This window comes from Coptis chinensis, chromosome 4 (genome assembly GCF_015680905.1).
Source record: "Coptis chinensis isolate HL-2020 chromosome 4, ASM1568090v1, whole genome shotgun sequence".
NCBI classification, from domain to species: domain Eukaryota; kingdom Viridiplantae; phylum Streptophyta; class Magnoliopsida; order Ranunculales; family Ranunculaceae; genus Coptis; species Coptis chinensis.
In genome coordinates, this window is record NC_141459.1 from 11,284,526 (window position 1) to 11,307,115 (window position 22,590).

A 22,590-nucleotide genomic window follows, 5' to 3' on the forward strand; every position below is an offset into this window, starting at 1 on the left:
AGCAGGTCAACTTCCCCATATTTTTTCTTCCGTTTTAAAAAATGTGTGAGTCATTGGTGTGGTTTGCACTCCTTTAGAACCCCCATCAGTCACTCACTATGTCAATACACGTAACCGCATACTCTTCAATAATCCATCTGAATTCTAACAAGAGGTCAGTAACTCTATCATGCAGTTGTACTTGCCTCTAGCAAGAGGCTAATGCCTTGGAAGTTTAGAGCAAGATGGGAAGAGCTTCAACTCAAGTTACAAAATGGAGACTCACATGGACATGGATGGAATCAATTTTACAGTTGATGCCGCAGAGTATGCCTCAAATTGACATAGTGCTCAGTTTGTTATAGCTTTGGCGTGGTCTTTAAGATCATAGTATAGGTTTGTCTCATATAATTTTGTTTTGTATATCACTATATCTAACTATATGTAGATTTTTTGTGTTTTTTTTTTCACAGAAACTCAGAGGGGCTACAGCCCTTGTTAGCCCTGATGTAGGTCCGCTCCTGCTTGCCACCATCTTACCTTCAGGAATAATTTTGTAATTGTTAGGATTCTAATTACCAATGTTTCCTTTATTCCGAAATGTTATACGTTGTTTACCTACTTTCAAATGCTTTCGATAAATTAGTGACAAAATTTATAAAAGTAAACTAATATGCATCATTGAATAAATTGTTGCTTTGTGCATTACCTTTTTCGAGTAGCTTACATTTCAAAAAAAAAATCCATTACAAATAATGCATGTGTAATTCACTATCGAACGTACACATCTACTCAATATTAACATTAGGGGATGTGTGCTAGAATATAACGACAAAAATATTTACTAAAATATAATCCTATTCTTATTGTGTCCAATATCAAGTCATTAAGCTATTGCATGGGTACGGGTACGAGTGTCCCATTTGGATGCTGGTACGGAGATTTGAACACAGTATGGTCTAAAAAGTAGATACGTGGACACAGCTAATATTTATTTTTATTTTTATTTTTTTTATTAGAAAAACTATTTGGCAATAAAATCATTAAAAATATAAGTTAAATTCTACAGTTACACAATCTCAATTATAATATTTTATATTGTTGTGAGTCATATCTTATAAAAGATACATTATCCTACACCTCTTATTGTAAAATTGTAGGTGTCATATCTGGATCGTGTGTCCACGTCGGACACGCTGACATGGTGTCAAACACGGCGACACAAGACACGGCAGAAAATATGAAGTACCCATGCAATATAGCTTATTACTATACGTATGCTAATTTTACTAAAAATGTATATTTACAAGTATATATAGCAACAAAAAAAACTACAACAATTATTTCACATATGTTCATGCAAATTTTAATAAAATGTCATTATAATTTTATAAAATCCGTGCCAAAGGCATGGGCACTAACTAGTCAATATAACAAAACAAAGTTGTTTCCTGACTCGCGGCTGAGATTGAGTTTCAGGGGTATAAATCTAGGGCCACTATTTCGCCATGTGGATTGGGAATTAATTAGATTATTAATTCTGACAAAAAAAAAAAAAACCCCTTCGTTTCTACTTTCTCCGAACTTCGGTCTCCCTCTCAATTCTCAACTTTGCGCCTCCCCCCCTCTTTTGTAAACAGTCAACAAAAAAATCAACTATCTCCTAATCACTTGCAGAGATCATTATATCTTCATCAGTTCTCCTCCTCTCCAGTTGCAAGAAGGAAAACTACATCGGGTATAGTCTCTCTTATATTCTATCATTTTTACCCTTTGTTTTTTTTGTTATTGTTTCTATGTAGTCAATTGATTTTGTTGAATTGGATAAACTGATCGAGTGGTGTTTTCCCATGTATATTATTTTTGGTGAGGATCTTCTTCATATGTATCTGTGTAGATGCTTTCAGCCAGTACTAATGTGAATATACTTATAAAAGGTTGTCACTAACCTCTACTTTGTGAGGGCACTGAGAAATGTGAAAATGATGTGTGGACTATATTTCATTGTGCTAACAATAACTGGGATTTCTTCGCTGCAATTTGTGTATTTAAAGAGAATGAGAGCCATTTGTCTGTGTTGGTTTGTGTTTACTAGAAGTTGTGTTAGCTTAATTAATATTTAGATATTGTAGTTGATCGATTGGTGGTATATGCTACTGATCATTCAAGGTGCATTGACCATATTTTAAATCTACAAGAAAATGTTTTCAAATCATGACTGTTTTGTTTGTTTGAGTTAGTTGCGATCTTAAGGTAGACCTGAATTTCGTCCTCTTTGACCATATTTGGATTTTTTTTCCTCCTCTCATCAATTTTGGGTTAATCTCAAGTAGTTTTAACATTACCGATCAAATCAGAGTTTTTAATTAAAGTGAAAATTCGAAGAAGTCTCCCTTTCGTTCTCAATACAAAGTAAGCACCACAGAATAAACACCAAACGTTAATTCTCACCAAAGAAGTTTGTGAAAAATCCAATTTCCAGTCTTTCTATCTTGCTTCGCCGGTCGGTTTAATTTTACAGGTAATAACGAACGCCTCTAAGTTTTTTCTTCTTCCTACTCAAATTGTCTTTATAAAAGGATGATAATTATGCTTCGATTATGTTTTGTGAGCTTTTCCATCTCCTTTCTTTTGTAGAACGAATTTAGTGACTAAAATTCCCTTGATTTGCACTTGAAAATGCTAGTTTCTTCATCATTATTTGAAAAATCCCTCGCTTCCCATTTGTTTGTGTCGCACACTTATTGATTTTTGTTTATTGGTTTTGCCTACACTCATGAGCACAGTCTAATGTTTGTGCAAGGTATGTAAGGGATCTCCACTTTCTCCTAACTCATTAAATCCACAGGTACTTTTTAGAATTAGTTCTCACTTTTTCTATAAAGCACGTTTCATTTAAAAAAAGGGTATAGATTGGCAATACAATTAGGCTAGCACATCTCATATCATTCTAGGCAATTGCATCTCCCCTACATGTATTACTATTGGTGCTCTCAGTAAGTTTTCTGATCTCATTGTTTTTCGCTTTGAAAGCATTTGCAATCTACACTAAGCAATTGTACGTTGAATCAATTCTGTACTACATAATCTTTTGTTTGCCAATTGACATGTATGAAATATGTTCTTCTTTTGTGTGTGTTCAGGATCCATTGATCATCTTCGTTTGTTTGGAGGCTGATTTTGAGGGACTTATTAAGTGTGTTGCAAAAATGCATCTTAACGAACGGTAAAGTATGAGCATCTACTTAGGATTTGCTTTTATTTGTTGATATTGTGCTGGTTATCTTATGACTTGGAATCTAGGGTGTATTATTTGTTTGGAGTGCTACAATTTTTTTGCTGTATTATTCGAATTATGGGATTGTATACGGTAAGTCAGAGACATATATGCTTTGTTGGCTATAACACCCGGTTTATTTTCTTTATTTTTTCCTATTTATTAGGATTTAAAAAGTAATAATAATATTAAAAAGAAAAGAAAAAGATAAAGATAAAATAAGATAAGATAAAAACGTGGGAGAGTTAGAGGGGTTTGGTTACAACCGAACTCTCCCTTTTTGTTGGTATTTTTCTGGTTTTTGAAATACAAGAAAAAAACAGAGAAAGATGTACAAGAAAAAAAGATGAGTGTTTACTGCGGGAGAGTGCTTGAGTGAGAGAGACAGAGATAAAAGTTGGAGGAAGAATGAATAAGCTAAGGAGTATTGGCGCGACGGTTTTTCCAGTTTTCTCTAGTAGATACAATCTCAAGTTTTGTGATATCGGTGAGTAGTCTAAATTTTAATTTGTTCTAAATCAATTTTAATGGATTGTTAACTGATTTCTACTAATTAAGCCATTGAATTGTTTTACTTGAAATTATGGGATTTAAATATATTAAAGTGCTCAAAGACCTAAATCGCATATTGACGCATACGCGTTCTTTTGGTTATCTATGTATTGATTGGTAATTGTATATGGAATTCATTAAATTGTTGGTCAACTGATTGAAGTGAGCAATTGTTATATGTTAGAGATTGGTTTCTCATAAAAAAGGGGGTCGGTTATATCCATTGATGATTGCCATACCTTGTTTGCTTTTAGTGGCGCAGATATATTACCATGAGTAGTTGGAGGGCATAACAAGTAATTATTTGATTCTAATGTGACTTTTAGATATCAGAAGGTATAATGGTATTCTCTGTATGTCTTTGTAGGCTTCTGACCTTTTGTGATATGTGAGCTATTCCTGGCTTTATATGGCGGTAGTTTCTTTGCATGACTTTATTGCATTTAAATGTCTTATACATAATAAGTAAAGGTTGGATTTTGATAAGGAATATTTGACAATGGCTACTGGTGCAAGTTATCTTTTTGATATATATATACCAATTGATTTGCAGTACTTTAGATATTCTCTTTTAGATGTCAGAAAGTATAAGCTTAGCTCTGTCTGATTTCGAGCTCAATTTTGGTTTAGTTAGAGTTTGAACTAGTTTTATTTTAAAACACGAAAAAGTAAGGTCTGGAAGTCTGCTTTCCAACCCAATTGACCTCGTTTCATTCCGAGGTTTGTCGATATGGTTACGGTGTTCGGAAGTTGGCATGTCAGAATTTTCTGATTTCAGAAATCCGGTCTGTGCCTAGTTTAGAATCGAGTTTTCACATAGTTAGGGCCAGATTCAAACTCTCACCAAAACATGAAAAAATAATCTTTATGTGTCTGCTTTCCAACCCAATTGGCCTCGTCGCATTCCGAGGTTTGTGGTGATAGATATAAGGTCTGGAAGTTTGGTTGACATAAAATAGCGCGTCAGAAATCAGTTTCTACGCACTGTGTTCGAGCGTAGTTATCGAACATTTAGAATGAGATTAAGTATTTTTGTAAAACATGAGAAAGTAAGTTCTGTGTATCAGCTTTTCAACACAAAAAGCCTCAATGAGTTTGGATACCTGTGAAAAGAGTTGTCATTCGGAAGATAGTCTGTCAGAAATCTAGTTTGCTAAAAAATTAGGATTTTTACCGTTTTCAACTTAAGTTTTCTTCTAGATGGGCTGATGTTTGGACTTCGAGTTCTACATGAAAAATTATGTCCACATACCCTAGTTTCTAAATATTTAAGTTACATGTCATTTGGATGAATGTAGGGAAAACTATAGCATTGACTATGTGACTGGTAAGAACTACGAAGGCTTGATTCCAATCTTGAAAGATTTGGATACATAGACAGCTTTGAGCAAAAGTGCAGCCACTACACTACACTACACTACACTATATCTATAATATACATATTAGTTTGTGTGATAACTATGTGATTGTGTTAGAAATTACTGTTGTTTTGAGACTACATAAATATATATGTGTGAGATAGAAGTTGTATATGAATATAGACTTTAGTATATGTGGATCTGTTTTGGACATTAGTGTGTGTGGACTTGAATTTGGGCTAATGAATTATTTGTTTACGATATTGTGTATATGAGTATGGTTATGTAAATTGTATTTATTTGATTATAAGTCTGTTTACATTCAATGATATTTAAGTGCTTGATTTGCCTTGACGCGCGAAAATGACTCTCTGCATGTGTGGTCTGTTTGACATGAGTAATGCTAGTATAATTATAAGTGATAATAATGTTTTAATGTGTCGCCCACATCTTTAAAACTCTCCACGCCTCAGGATTTGGTAATGAGATATTATGACTTGTGATGTCATGTGAAAGATGGGTATTCATTGAATGTGACATGAATGACCCGGGTATTCATTGAATGTGTCATGAATGACCCAATAGTTTGGACTGCTCTAGAGAGGAACTAAGGTATTCGCCTTGCGGGTTGGTCGTATTCCTTGAATGTATGGGAATGTAGGTTTGGGTATTCCTTGAATATGGCGGAAATGACTAAGGGCTTTCATTGAATGTGCCATGAATGGCCCGTTAGTGTTATGATGGATATTCCTTGAATTTGGTGGGAATGACCCAAGGTATTCATTGAATGTGTCATGAATGACCTGAGATTTTATGGCCAAAGAGGCTGTGATTATGTGTATGGACAGCCCAGAGATGGCTGTGATATAGTGATACTCGGTGGGAGAGAGGCACACGTGTATGTGTGATTTGGCAAATGTGTGGAGTGCAAATCGTGGAGTAGGAACTAAAGGTTAGGTTGAGTCTGTTTATAAATGAGTCAACAAGATAATTAATAAGCAAAGTGAAATATTGATTTCACGTATGAGTGAGTTATTGCCTATGAATATTTATGTATTATGATGTATATGCTTTCTTACAAAGAAATATAGAGGTGGTTTGTGTGAGGTTATGGATGTGAAGTGTGACTGGAAATAATATTATTGAATGCTTGTGATCTTTTCTGTGATTGTGGAATGACTCTAAAATGATATGTTATTATGAAAGCATTAATGACTTGTAATAGTCTGAGATATATAGCTATGTACTTGGAAACTTTATAACGTAATGATGTCATGTGAATGACTACCCTTGATATAGGTGGTATGATAAGTAGTATTCCCCGAATATGCGGGACGAACTATGTTGTATTAATTAGACTTTAATGTCTTAAATGAGGTTTGATTATGAATGAAAATTTGACTGGTTGAGATAAATCCTTTTATAGTGATGTTTAACTCTGTTTTTGCAAGAGGGTAGGATCTGTTAATCTTTTATACAGGGACGTAAATATCCTACCCTGAGACGTCGTGCTGGCTTAAAGGTAATCTGTATCAAACCAATATTTAATTAAGTTATCATATGTGTATGTAATAAGTGGTATTTCTGTTGTGAGTTATCTTGGAAATGTATATTGGGATTGAAATCTTACTTGGGAAGAAACTACACACCGTTTTGGAAAACGGAACTATATTGTCTTCCAAGTTGAAATGGTTGGTAATGTTATATTTATTAATTTGAAAGATTATTATATATATTTTGTTGTTAGTCTACTCATACCAGCAAATTCAATTTGCTGACCCATGTTTGCTTTGTTTTGTAACGTGGGTGTGTTCTTGGGAACATAGATGGTGGAATGCAGCGGATGAAGATGTTTGATTGGGATTCGCTCTTGGAGTCTTACTGGTATAAGTTTTATGAAGTATAAAGTCTTGATTTGAAACAGATGTAATAGAGTGGTTTAGTAAATTCTTAAATTTGTACATTAAGAGTTGTTCGTTTGGTTTTAATTTGATCTCATATTTTAATATCGTGGTTGATAATGGGTTATTAGGGTTTTGTTTCATCTTGGATTTTCAGAAGATTGAATAGGGTGTGGATAATTCCCTATTTTTTATTTTCTGGAAATTTGGGGTGTGACATTGGCTTTGATGACTAAATTTACATGCATATTATGATGGTCGTCCCCTATGTCAAACCCAAGTGAAGGAGTTGATTGATTGATACTTTGTGGTATGTGTTAAGGGCTTCCACACTGCTGATGTTAACTAGAAGGCGCCAACACATGTACTCCTTGAGTTTATATCTTAGATGGAACCTTGAGAGCCTTATAGGTTTCATTTAGTGAGTCTATTGTATATTTGAAACTTACCTCTTAAAATGAAAAGTTAATAATGTTAGATTAGGAGAATTACATGTATTCCAAGATAAAGTTTGGAACAACTTCTACTCCTGCTTCCATCTAAGATTGTGAAACTCAGAGGCTTCATTAAGATTCTAAACCCTAGAATAGAATTGAAAATATTGCTAATAGGAAAAAGATGTATTTTATGGTTACACTTAGATACAAAAAAAATCATTCATTTAAAAAATTAATGTCGGAAGATTGTTGCTGCCTTTATGTAACCCTGTTTAGCAATATTTTCAAAAACAAACATAGCATTCAAGAATTACAGCCCAATCAACGTTAATGTTAATTCACTATTCTTAAGTTATTGATGCATTGTGGAGAAGATTGAGTACTACAACATGGAGCAGTGAATGCTGCCTATTTATAGAATTAATATGGATTCCTCATCTATGCCATATTTGTGTAGTTATCCAATATCAAGTTCATCAGACACCAAGTAAATAATGGATCTCTACCTCATTTTTTGGACAACAATTGCAATGATCTACTGATATATGGTAACTGTTTATGTTCATTCACTAACAAACTTTATTGTCATCTTCTTTCTTGCAGCCATTACTTCAATGATTTGACTTCAACTTCAGGCTTTACAATATCAGCTTGCTTGGTAACACTCAGATGCCTTATAGGTATGGCAAGTGTCATTTTTACACTATTTTTTATCCCATTCATGATTTGGTTAAATGCGATATAATTCATTACTCATTAGCGTCTACATGTCATGAAATATTTCAAATAATGAGCTGATGTAATTGTTTTGAACCACATCATGATAGCTGTTTTGAAGTTTCAATGACCACCTAGCAGTCACAAAACTAATTTTTGTTTGGTGTGGACTTTATTCTCATTATGGGGTTTGTCCTTATTTGGTATGAAGCAGTTTGTGTTCTTACGATATTTTTTATTTATTTTTTGTTTCTATGTTGAGCATTGCTGGATAATGTTGTCGGATTAGGAATTTAAGGAGATATATGAGTCGATTAGTGGTGCCGATTTGCACCTACAAGGAGTGCAAATGATTCAAGTTAAACTGCGGAGCTGAGGACACACTATTTTTAAGTTAAGGAACATTATTTAGAAGACTGTTGGAACCAGTATTACGTTGGCTCCGTTTGGGTGAAGGTGGCTTTGGTCAAAAGCTTGGGTTTCGTGTTTTAGTTTAAACTCGATCTTAAATGCCGATTTTCAAGGTCTCTCTTGATTTCAAATTGATATGGCTGCGGAATGCAGCTTGCCGTTGCAAAATAATTCTTTCGTGAGTGTGATAACATGAAAGCTGAGCATGTCTGATGGAAACTACAATCTTAGTTTTGATGTACAGTGTCACGGGATGCATGCTCATTAATTTTATCAATCATCACCTTTGAGTTTCGCGTTAGTGTTACTTCTCAAGCTCTTCTTCATCATATGACTTTAAAAGTTTAAAGTGACTACAAGAATTTAGGTTCACTTTTCTTTTGCCTTAGTCATCTATTCGTTGAAACTAGATTGCGTTGAATAATTTTCATTCCTAACTTTATTTCTAATGAGGTAGTTTTTTGTAATGGGATTTTTTTTAGTAAAACTTATCTATCAGGTCTTTGGATACTGGATACACCTGAAAGATTAGAAACATGGCATGTCTTAAAGGATAAAAGGTACCAAAGCGAAGGTGGAGCAGGAGAAATATCGAGGAACCATATTGTCTGGTACTGCATGTCTTGCTTATTGAGTGGTTGTGGTTAATTAATAATAACTTATCAATGGATAGAATGCTTGCTTTTTCAACTTAACAAAACAGGGCTATTTTTTGACTCGCGGCTGGGATTCGATTTCAGGGGTATAAATCGAGAGTTACAATAGTGCTACCAAAGCGTGTGAATTAGATTAGAAATTAAATGGGATATTAGTCATAGAATATTAATCGTGAAAACCTTTCTTAGAAGAAACCCTTTTGTTTGCTCTCCCAATCCATCAATTCTCATCGAAACGAAGCAAAGAAGAAACCAATATGTTCTTCTTTCGCCTCCTACTTCTTCTTCTTCCTTGATTACATTGTGACTACGGTTAGAAATGAAAAACCATTGAACAAAAAACTATTCTCTTTTCTTCTCTCTCTCACACCTCCAAGATAACCCAATTCTAATCTTAAAAGGGACAAGGTGTCATCATCTTCACCAAATTGAATGCCGGTATCTTTAGTTTTATTTTACCATGTTATTTAGTCACAATTGGTATTATTTTCTCTGTTATTCTTTTTCTCCCGCCCCTCTATCGATAATCCATTTCAGTTTTGACGTATTGAGATAAATAATAAATGGTACGGTGTGGAGAATTATTGGTCTTTCGTGTTCATTTTTTCTCCCTCTTTTGTTTGTTTATTTTGCATTTTTCGTTGAAGACTATCACTTTTTTCTATTTTTGCTGACTGCTAGAAAATGTGTTGTCGGTTTCATAATTCAGGATTTATTTTTCTGTTTTTCGTTGTAGTTGAGCAACGGAAGTAGTAGATTGGCAAACACGAATCACGGAAGGAAGGTTTGTACACCTCCATATTATATCGCCTAAACTTCATTTAACTGAATCAAATATTTTTTTAAAGTTATTTCTTTGATACTTTTTAAGCTATGAGTTATAATTAGTTGATGCAGTTTTTTTTTTTGGTCATTGTTGAATCAAGGTTAATATCAATTTGATTTGTTTATATCATCTATGTATTGAACAATACTGCATAATAAGTAAACCATCTAATATAATGGTCTTATATAGTCTATATACTATTTAATATAGAGACAATACTATGTCGAAGTGTTCAAAGAAGCTCTAAGAAAGTTGCCGTTTGATTGAGGGAAAAAACACAACAACCTATCCTTTATTCACACAATTAGTGATTCACTATTTTTTTTTCTTCCACCCTATTTTGGTTGTTAGATTTCTTAAAATGTGTGGGTCTCTCTTTATACTCTTTCACCGTTGATCAAGAGTCTTTGCTTTAAATTTGTCTTTGGTAAGCAATCTTCACTATTCAACATCTTATATTTGATTGTTTGTTTTTTTTTATTATTATCTCAGATTGATTAAAATACCCTACTTTTGTTGCTTACACTGATAATAATCGAAAAAATTGTTGCCATGGTGTTCTCAATTATAGAGATTGCTATGAGACTTTTGCCCTTCAGCATCCTCAATGGATTTATTTCTATGCCTTTAACATATTTCTCTGCCACTATTGATTACATACTATGAACCAAATGGGAAAAATTTATTGATTTTCCCCTTTTTGTTCCCTATAATCTCAACTCTTCTAACCTGTTACTCTCGCTGGACTTTTAATCTACAAACTCTTTTTCCATCGCCAGTTCTCAATATTTCTATTGGCTTATAATTGAGGTATAGCTTATCCTTTTAAAACTTGGGTATTTAAATTTGAGGAAATTTTAGGATTACTTCTTGAATGTCTACATGTTTAATTTAACAGGGACATGAAAATTTTAATTGGTTTACTGAAATTCCATCTTTGTAACACAGAAATGGGTCATTCTTCTTGATCGACAAAGAAGTAGAGAACAAATTGCATAATGGGCATTCTTTTTGGGTATTTTGCGTAATGTAAGTAACCAATTTTAAATCTTTGCAAATATTAATCCCGCTTTTTAATTGTCGCCACGTAGTTAGCCAATTGCTTATTAGTTATTACAATGTACAATAATAGCCAGTTGTTTAGAATTGTGATAATATTTATCTAATTTTTCCTTTTCCAGCACAAATGCCGATTGCATTAAAAAAAACTGCATTTCTTTCTTGCACTCAATCATATATTTCAAATGTGACGATCTGTCGTCATTTGGCTTGCTTGAGCATTGCACTTCTTTGTTAGAGCTCCCTTCAAAGTGTTGGTCTCCACATCCAGAGGTGTATATATTAGAAAGTTAAGGCATATGCATGTACTTAAAAGTAAGCACTATTGTCTTTATGCGGAGTAGTGGAGTGGTATTTGGTCATTATTTAACTGTGGATATGGGATAATTTATTTGATATTTCTAATATGTTTTTCAAATGCTCATATTGCAGGTATTACCAAGCAAATGAATTTTGTGTAGTAGTCTATGTGGATTTTCTGCATGCTCAAATCGTCAACTACTTTTTCTAGAATTTGACTTAGTGTTTATGCATGTCTTCCTTTTTGTCTATTGCATTCATTTAAAAATAGTTTTCATTTAGAAATGAAGTCTTTTGTACTAACCTTTATTTAAACTCTATATGACCTTCTATTGAATTAAAAAGTTGTTGCTTATTGAAATGGATTCTATGTAGTAACTCCTACCTTTATTAGCCGGTTGCCTTCTACTATTAATCGCCCAATTCATTGTGCCATTCTGAGCTCCTTTTAATATAATCTTTCAGGTACATCATGTTCTAAGCTCTTTGATGTGTTATTACGATTTCTTATTCCAATCATTTGACTGTATTGAGAAGGTATCAAAGAATGTATAATAAATCCTTTCCCCTGCATTGTACAAGGTCTTCCTGACGAGAACACAAAATTTCTTATATCTCATTGAATTGTTTCAATGAACAAAGAATGCCCACATTTTTCCTTTCTACCAAGAGAGAAATGGGGTGGAACCGACTAAATGGGTTTCCTTGAACTGTTATGAAATAATGCATTTCAATTTCAATTTGGTCACATTTGGTATAGTTGTTTTGTTTTTTTTTGGGATTATTGTCATTGTAGATCTCCCCACCACCACCACCACGCACACACACAGAGTAAGGAATTTAGAGAACCGAGGAACCGTCTACATTGTCACTTTTCCTCTTCATAAATTTATGGATGGATATTAGTGCTAATCAATTTGGCATAAGAGATGGATTTAAAGAAAAATGTGTAGGATGTATATTTTTATCCTAAAAAGACTAGGTATTTTGAATTTGTTTACTAATCTCATTTAATAAGTGTTGTGGTACGAGAAGCCACAAATTTAAGATGTTTTACTATTTAGTGGTCTGCTTCTTATTCAACAAGCCTTTGCAATGTTCTTTTTTTTATTCATGTACTTATTGATTGTATATTTATATGGTATCTTCTATTGCATCTCGAAGAAAAACTACAATTTAGTGATTGTTTGTTGTTTAGTAAAAAGTTGGCCTGAATAATGTATAAATACTATTTATCTCATTTTCTTTGCAGCGACAATATTACCACTCATCAAATTCTTTGTAATCACATATTACAAGGGTCCTACATTCCTACTTGATGGCAGATGGAAAATCAAGGGCTAGGTGAAGTCCATTTTTGTTTGTACTTTTGCATCATGTGGATTCTCACCTTGCAGGTGGGAAATCAAGGGTTTGGTGAAGTCCCAATTTGTTAGTCCCCATATGAGAGCTAAGGTATAACAAGATCCCTCTCTTAGCCTCTTTATATGTTAATTAGTTTGTAAATTAAAAAATTGAAGAAAAAAAAAAAAAAGATAAAAAATAATAATGAGTGACTTGACATTAATCATGGGTGATTTGCCATAGCTTAATGCATTGACAAGATATCTCTCACTATATTTTTGTTATATGTCATAAGAATACTTTTGAAAGTTTTGTTAGCTTTTTTACAATAATTCATATGCCTTCTGTTGACATACGTTATTACTACGAAATAGGTGTTCTTAGATTTTCGTGCAACAAAACAGCATGATAATGATATAATGAAGGATAATGCATTAGATCAAGTTAAGAACTCCGTTACGTCTAGGTACATTCCTTAAAGGATCTGAGTTTCTTCATTCACCACTTTTTGTTTTCAATTCAGCTAATTATTTTCATTTATATGTAGAAATATATGTAGATGGATTTACGTACTCTTTTAAGTTGTCTTTATAATATGCTATAGGTATAGATTAAGAATAGTAAACTTCGTTGTTGAATTTAAGTTCATTCAACTATATTTGTTGTTATGCAATTGTTAATACTAATAGTATCTTTGTAAGTCAAATAAGTGCTTGAGTACTCATAAGGAATCAATCCATCTCATATGGATTCCCCATTTGGGGAAATGATTACTAATGCCACATTAACTATTACTAATGATTACATCCCCATTTGAGATGCAAGGCAAAATATTGGCAATGCCACTAACTCTACGGCAGAGCTATGGGCTGCCAGGGATGGGCTTAAAATGAGCATTTGTGTGTACCAGAGTTAGATTATTCTTTTCTTCTTTAATTCCCTAATTGAACGTGTGAGTAAAATTAGCATTGGAACGTGTTAAGAGGTTGTATATTGCTAAATGTTGTTATGTTAGTACGTGCTGGAAATAAGCCAATTGTATTTCATGTGTATGTATTGAAACAATTTTTTTGTTCATCTTAAGTAAATAATATATCCACGAACCATTCTTGTGCATAAAAATCGTTTTATATTTCTGCACCACCTCAAAATAACACCTTTTGCAGTTTATTTATTTATTTAATAGGTAGATATCAATGTGATCGAAACTTCTCTATTAAGAGAAGACTAATAAAATTTGAATACAATCCATACTACTATTTTCACATCAACGCAATTCTAGAACAATCCGTGGTGAAGGCACGGGCACTCACTAGTCAATATAACATAATAGGACTGGTTTTGGGAAAAGCTATGTGGTGGCTGAGATTTAATCTCATGCCCCTTGAGATTAGTATTCTCAAAAAAGAAATTTTATATTGAATCAAACACTTACTGCCGGAGTCAATAAGGAAACTAAGAGTTTGACTCCAGTTTCTTCTCCCAAGTGCCCCTGGAGATTAGTATTATCAAAAAAGAAATTCTATATATATTGAATCAAACACTTAGTGTCGGGGTCAATAAGGATTAGTATTCTCAAAAAAGAAATTCTATATTGAATCAAACACTTACTGCCGGGGTCAATAAATAAACTAAGAGTTTCACTCCAGCTTCTTCTCCCAAGTGCCCCTGGATATTAGTATTCTCAAAAAAGAAATTATATATCTATATCTTAATATTAAAGCTCCCACAAGGGGTATTTTTCGAGCTCTATTAAAATTCCACGTCATCTCCTATTAAAACGGGAATTTCTCTTCTATTAAAACAAATTCTAACACTTCTAATTAAAATGGGAATCATTCTCCTATTAAAATGGGAATTCCTCCCTTATTGAAAAGAGAAAATCTAGCATATCTAATTGAAATGAGAATTATTCTCCTATTAAAACAGGATCTTTCTCCCAATTGAAAAAACGGATTTTTAAAATTTAATTAAAACTTCATTTAAAATAATTTATTAGAAAATTAAAACTAGTTGGCGACTAAAACGGTAGTCCCAATTTTCTAAAAAAAATCTAAATGTTTTCAAAAGAGTCGATGCGTATACACGGGCCTACAAGCTAGTATATATTGAATCAAACAAAGGAGACACCACCTTGGTATTGTTAATACTTGGTACCATCAATCAATTTTGTTTGCTCTTCCTTTCCTTTTTTTTTCATACTTCAAAAAGTCCAATTGAGCAGTTTATTATCATGTAGCTCAATGTCTCTGTTGATACTCAATGCTCTTTGTATGATTATGATACCTGTGGAGGTACAGTTTAGGTAGGACCTTACAATCTCGGAGAATAGGATTTGTATAAGATGTTTGATGAACTTCGTGTCGGTGCTTTCGAAGTTGCCCTCATTATCAGTTCTCTGATGAACTGGAATCAAGTCAGACGTAGTTCATTATGAGTGCTTGAGTTGGAGATGGAGAGAATCTGAGCCCCTTGAGAATGAAGAAGATGCCTCCTTTTATAGGCGTAGATCCATATTTTGTGATGTCTTGATGATTGCTTTTACTCCTTCCATTACGAAGTAATGATCTGTCATTAATGATGTTGTTGACTAACTTGCAGCGGTTATGTTTCCTAGGTCGTTTGGACGACCTGACCTTAGGTTGTATGCCGCGATTAGTCGTGGTCTGCCACGAGTGGTTGAGAGTGGAGGGTACTGACATAGTCCCTTTTCTTTATATCATTGTTTGTAGAATAGTGGTGTAAAGAAAGATAATAAAGGAGACCGCGTGTCTTACTTGGTTGAAAATGGAGATTGTTGCAAATTGAATTTTCTGTGTTTGTAGGCTGGATGTCGCTTGTTGCTTAGAGTTTTGTTGTGAGTTGATGTGGTAGGTTGTACGTCGTAGTGCGCAAATCGTAGCTCATAGTGCGTAGATTGTAAGTTCGTAGTGCGTAGATCATAGTTTGTAGCTTGTAGTGCGTAGTGGATCTCTGGGTATCCCCTTTGATCGAGTTGATGTGCTAGGTCGTAGTCATGGATCATAATTAGTAGATTGGATTTGACTGATAATTAGCCTTTGAGTGGTAATTACAGTTGAATCAAGCTTAACCCTGGCGTTGGTGTTAAGTTGATTTGCCTTTTGGGAGAGTTTTTGTAGATAGTTAGCTTTTTGGGGGCGTTACTATGGTTGATAGCTAGCCTTTTGGGGGCGTCACTATAATTCGTTGATAGCTAGCCTTTTGGAGGCATCACTATGGTTGATAGCTAGCCTTTTGGGGGCGTCACTATGGTTGGTAGCTAGCCTTTTGGGGGCGTCACTATAGTTAGTAGCTAGCCTTTTGGAGGCGTCACTATGATTGATAATTAGCCTTTTGGGGGCGTCACTATGGTTGATAGTTAGCCTTTTGGGGATGCTACTATGGTTGTTAGTTAGCCTTTTGGGGGGCGTCACTATGGCTCGTTGATAGCTAGCCTTTTAGGGGCGTCACTATGGTTGTTTCCCATTGAGCGTCCTTGATTGCAATCTGACATCGTAGTGTGTGGTTAGAACTTGATCCTTAATTAGCAGGGCGATTCGTTGATAGTTAGCCTTTTGGGGGCGTCACTATGGTTGATAGTTAGCCTTGAATTGGCATAACTGTAGCTAGCCCCAGTTTTGGAGCTTGATTGACCTGTAAAAAATTTGTGCTAACACCAAAGAGTGAGTACAAACTAACGGTAGTAAGTTTGGAGGTGCATAGAGCGTGATAACTGAATTGAACATGTTTAGATGGCAATGACTAACCCTAGTTCGGAGATGGTTGTGGCTAGCCCCCAACTTGATTGGCTTGCAATAAAATGCAAGGGAGCGAGCTTCCATTTTGTAATTCAAGCGACTCACTAGTTTGTTCTGATAGTTGGAATATTGGTTGCTTCTCTCAGGTTGTAAACCTGCTCTGACCTGATTTGAGGATGACTTGATCTAAGGATGACCTGAGCTGAGGATGACCTGAGCTGAGGATGTGCTGATCTGAGGATGAGTTGGCTTGAGGACGACCTGAGTTGAGGATGAGCTTATCTGAAGATGACTTGGGTTGAGGATGACCTGAGCTGAGGATGACTTGATCTGAGGACACTACAAGAAAAAGGGACTTATATTGTTAAAAGCAAAGGACAAAAGTCTTTTCATTTGTTTTTTTTCCAAAACCGTTTTTGAGAGTCATTTATTTTTTCCCAAAACCGTCACAAATATTTGTTCGGACTAGCCTCTTCAGCCATTAAAACGATAACAATCGCTCAAAACCGTCACAAAAAACGTATCTTTTGTGACAGTTCTAGCAAAACCGTGATAAATGTTATAATTTTTTTCAAAAAACAAAAAAACTGTATATATTTGAAAACAGACATTTCACATTAAATTGGACCTGTAACAAATATACACCTGAAATATAATCCATTAAAATTCAAATAGCATTCATAAATGCTAACTCCATTGAACATTCCAATAGCAAAAATAAACATAAGACTTAGGTAATCAATAAATAAGTACTTAATAATATACAAATGAATGGATTAGGAAAGAATTGTGACCAAGTCACATTCACGTCAAATACTCGTGATTAGTCTTCATCATAGTTCGAAAGACATTCTTAGAGGCACAGAACAAACTAAGAGCTTTGACATCTATCCGAGGTAGAAGTCTTCTTGCTGGCCAGAAAGTTTCTTGAGAATGAAGCTCTTCATGCTTCTCCTCTTCATTCGGCCAAGTATCTACTTTACCCGACAGATGAGACGATGGGGCAATTGATGGTATCAACGAAACATCAGCATCCATAAAATTCTGCACAACTAATGCATACAATATCTCTTCTAACGCCTTCTTCCTCTCATTTGCCTTAACCTCAACAATTCTCCTAAAGTTTTCACAATAATAACAACTTTCAGTAAACCCCCAACTACTCTATCAATTCAACTATTGCAAATTTAAAAGTAAAACTAACCTGTACAAAACGAGGCCCGTCGGTGGAGAGGGCTCTTCTTTGGGTGTAACTTTCTCGGCATCACGATCGGTTTTGTATTTGTTCAAGCTGTTGATTAACAGCAGAGGAACAAGATGGGGATGACTTTTCAATATCTGAGATAAAACTGTCCAATGGGAGACTCTAATCGAAGAGGCACAATTGGCGAATCAAGTAAAAGCGTCCAATAGAGACTCTAATCAAAGAGGCTTAATTGGCGAACCACCAAGCGGATGAAGCTCTAACAACAAAGCTTCTTCTACCTCCAAATGCAAATCTCCTCTACCCATTCTTTTCGAACCACAATTCCATCCATCAAAATAACAAACTCAATACAATAAATCTCAAGTAAACAATAATAATAATAGTAATTAAATACTGACCTTCATTTTTTTTTTGCACATACAAAGTGCAGGGAAAGGGAAATCTAATAAAATAACATTAAATAAACATTCAAATGAAATAAGAGTACATTTCCCCAAAAATGGAAATCAACAATGTTCAACTATCAAAATAGAACATTAAAACACAAAGACATACCATATTAAACTTCAATGTAAATTCTACTTCTCTCAAGCAAAAGTTCAGAAACCAACTCTACAATGCCTTAATAGACCCGATTAGATAGCCCGGTACTAGTATCAAAGTCTACGGGGAGAGGGATATCATATTATAAGCACAAAGAGATCAATCAAGAAGGATCTAGAGAATCAAGTGATGGTAGCAACCAGGGAGAAACTTACTTGGCTTCACCGATATAGCCGATATAAGAGGTCCATATATACCTCCTCTCGTGGAACAGTTATAGTCCCTTTTCCTGTACAAGTGAATTTCGAGTACTAAAGTAACATTAGCATTGTATTCTTAATAATGCTCTTACCAACACCCCCAGCCTTCTTCAACTATATTAAAATCCTTCCAAATTCTCTCACCCTACGGGAAGTTGGAGCAAATTGATAAAAATGTCCTTTGGGAATATACTATTAATAACAACGAGAACTACCTCTTGCTTTATTCATTTGCATGACTTATGATGAATCGAAAAGTAAGAATGTAGGTAGAAGTTGAATTAAAGTTGAAATTAGTAATAAAATTGACCACTCACTTGGATATATATGTCAAATATTCGTCTCCCTAGAGTGTTATTTCTCGATCGCGTGTGAACATTATTTCAGCAAAATGAAGCTTCACGTTATAACTTCCTGCCGTAAGTTGCGCCATAGTACTTACTTGAGTGAGAATGGAGCAATGCGGGCAGTTGAATACTGGTCTCCAACTGAATTGCTTGTAGTTGTTTGTACTTCGCCTTTTGAGGTTAGTTGTACTACTACAACCCCATTTGTCGAAGAAAAGAAGAATGATGCCGCACCCATCACATTCAAGTCCTGCTCATATTGCTCTTCATGAAGAACAACCCTGAACCTCCGCATGAATTCACTTAACAAGTTATAGTCTTCAACAACAATGATACAATATTTATTCAGAGAAAGAAATTTTTACCGGGATCCCCTGGTAGATCATAAGCCAAATTGTATTGACTAATACCAAGTTCGTGAACTTACACTGGATTTTCCAGACGAGGAAGGTTCTTCTTCAAGCACCAATCAACTCTCGCAAAATAAAAAATTCTGCTTGTTTATTTCTCTTGGCTGTCTTTTATGAATAGGAAATACATTTGGATGATCGGGGACACTTACAAGTTGGTCGGTCAAGAAAACTAGAAATTGCGTTCCTATTATACCACGTAAAGAAGGTCATTTACATAAGAAACCCAACGTATTCTAAAAAGAATGGAGCATTGAATATAAAGAACTAACAATTTAGTTCCCTTTGCTTCCGGATGTCCCATTAAAATTGTTATAAGATATGTCACTTTGCAAGACACATTAGCACCAAGTTAATTTAGGAATTTTTAGATGGATAAGCCACATGCATTTTACTTAAAAATACATACAAGTTGTATCTGGTTTTCGATAACCATGGGGATATTTGTCGATTAAAGTGTTATTTGTCGATACCTACATTCATAAACTTCAGCCCTTGATTGGAAAAAGAAAAAATGAAGGGTAAACAAAGACCATTATTGTAAGTATGTAATAAATGGAATTTTATTTGAAAAAACTCAAAGCGTAATTATAATCTATATAGATGCTATTTAATTACAAGAATCGCAGATTTGAATAATGGATCAAGGGATTCGGAACTTGATCTTTTCGTGTCCCTACAAAAGAAAAGGCGTTCATAAGAAAAGATGGGATAACATGAGTTGCATCCGCTTAATATTTATGTCTCCATCAGTGTCTTTAAGGGACTATAATAAAATGTATATCTAATGGCTTGACAAATGATTATCAAAGATAAACTGTAATGACAAATGAGAATCCAACAAAGTAAATATAATACTACTTACCTGCAGACTTAGGCTTTAACATCTAAACACCCAAAATGACCAAGCTTCAGAAAACCACAGCTAATAGAAGAAACCAAGCACTTTACCACCAACGTTCTTCCTCCTAGCTTCCTCATGATCCATGATCCCAGCAGAAGTTGTCAGCACAATATACCCAAACTGTCTTGATGGAAGCAACCTGCAGTCCACGGCTCAATATCTTTGACTCCAACATCAAAACGAGGGCTGATAACTCCACACTTGTTCAAACCTACCATTGGTTCAATGACAATTTTGCTCGATCTATGATCATCAACATACTCGAACTCCCTAATGTAACCATGCTTCGCATAACCAAGAGAAACTTGATTATCACTTTTGCATGACTGCCGCTTCCTCGCTTTCAAAGATTGACGCTCTCAAATCAAACACAGCCACCAACCTCCCACCGTGGCAACTAGTAGAGTGACTCCACTCCTTAATCAAAGGTGGCGATCTTGATCTTTATACGCTATAGTTACGGGGCCGTCTTTGCCTCGGGACCTCGCAATCTCCTCTTTGCGTGGGTCGGTACCAAGATCGTGGCGCCTTTTCAACTTCATTTTCAACGAACAAGAGTAGTTGGCTCCCGATCCTAAAATCTATAGTATCCTATCGGCACTTATTGTGGACGCTTAACGCCCGGATGATGCTTCCGTTTCTTCAAGAACGTTCACTATGGTTTTGACCTTGATGCAAGCAAATGAATCGTGGTTGCCGCTATGAACGATTAGGGTTTTGGAGTACTACTGACCTTCATTAATCCATTAGAAAGATTGGCTTTTGAGCCAAAAAAGAAACAGAATATGTTCGGTGATTAGCCGGGAGTAAAGGCATTGATGATTCAACCAACCTCCTATTCCCCGAAAGAAAATCGCATAGAACTCAAAATACGAAAACTTTTAGTTCAAAATCGAAGAGAGAGATGAGAAGGAAGAGCCAATGAACATCGATTAAGGACTTTGACACAGTTATTGAAACCTAACGCCAAAGTTAAGAGAGAGAGAGAGAGTCGTGGGAGATCGGCGTTTTTTGGTAGAGGAACGCTTACTAAAGAGAGAGAGAGAGTGGGAGATCGAAAGTGTTTTTGGGTAGAGGCACGTACTTGGAAATGTTTCTGGAGGTGTTGGAAGAATGGAGAAACCGAGCCCTGGGTTTCTAAGTTCTAACTACTTTTAATTAGTGGGCTCTTGCAGTTTTTTTTTTGGTAACTTAGGCTCTTGCAGTTGGGGAGCGAAAAATACCTGGGTCTTAAGGACTGTCACATAAAGTCCGGAAATATGTAACTGTTTTTGAAGACCAGTCACAAATTATACTCCACAACCTAGAAAAAACCATTTGTCACACTTCTAGATATGACAATCACAAATAGTTCTCCACACATATACACCTTCTTTAGAAAAAAAAACCATTTGTGACCGTTTCGAAAACGCACGTCACAAAAAACTTTTTAAAACAGTCACAAAAACCCTTTTCTACCATTTGTGACCGTTTCAAATATAACAGTCACAAATAACATTTTAAAACAGTCACAAAAAGCCTTTTTTCTACTAGTGGGATGAGCTGATCTGAGGACGACCTGGCTGAGTGATGCAAGAGGATCTGAGTCAGATGATGCTGAGTTGTCAGATTGCACATTGATCATACTATGGTTGTTAGTGGGAGGTTGCTTGTCCCTGACTTCTGTGGTGAATAGTGACGCCTTGTATGACTGGAACATCTTCTGAATGATCTGGACTGCGCTGGATTTTTCGCCTGTTTTGTCCAGTCGTTGGGTGAGATCGTCAAGGCGTTGATTAGTGGTTGTAGTGAGGGTTGTGACCGCGTTGTTGTTGATGGCGTCTGGAGTCACGTTGTTGGTGTCGGAAGTGGTTTGCTCGCGCATAGCTTGGTTCTCTTGCTGGAGCGTGGTGAATGATTCTTGGAGGAACTTTACTTGATCTACCAAAGCTTGTAGTTGTGCTTCCATGGTGGTTGTGTTGATCTGAGGACGACCTGGCGGAGGAATTGGAATAAGTTTCGATGCGTTTTGGTATTTTGGCTATAATTTTCGTTACAGTTGTCAGAATCACGCGTGCGACCCCAATTCGGAAAGATCTCGGTGGCGCGCACACTGTCAGTGGATTTGATGGATGATTTGGCTGAGGATGACCTGGAGATGGATGACCTGGAGGAAGACGACCTGGCTGGATGTGTTTTGGTATTTTGGCCATAACTTTGGCTATAGTTGTCAGAATCACACGTGCGACCCCAATTCGGAAAGATCTCGGCGGTGTGCACACTGTTATGTGGTACTTGATGGACGACCTGGCTGAGAACGACCTGAGGAGGACGACCTGGCTGAAAACGACATGAGGAGGATGAT

General features: G+C 35.4%; 1 long non-coding RNA gene across 1 annotated transcript; it reads left to right on the forward strand.

Moving 5' to 3' along the window:
• The first annotated feature begins 1,564 nt into the window (after nucleotides 1–1,564).
• LOC147501870 (uncharacterized) lies at nucleotides 1,565–11,670 on the forward strand. The gene is made up of 6 exons (XR_015219882.1): nucleotides 1,565–1,717; nucleotides 2,112–2,148; nucleotides 3,123–3,210; nucleotides 8,108–8,184; nucleotides 10,025–10,072; nucleotides 11,606–11,670. It is a non-coding gene; the product is annotated as an uncharacterized LOC147501870 (long non-coding RNA).
• Nucleotides 11,671–22,590: the final 10,920 nt, after the last annotated feature.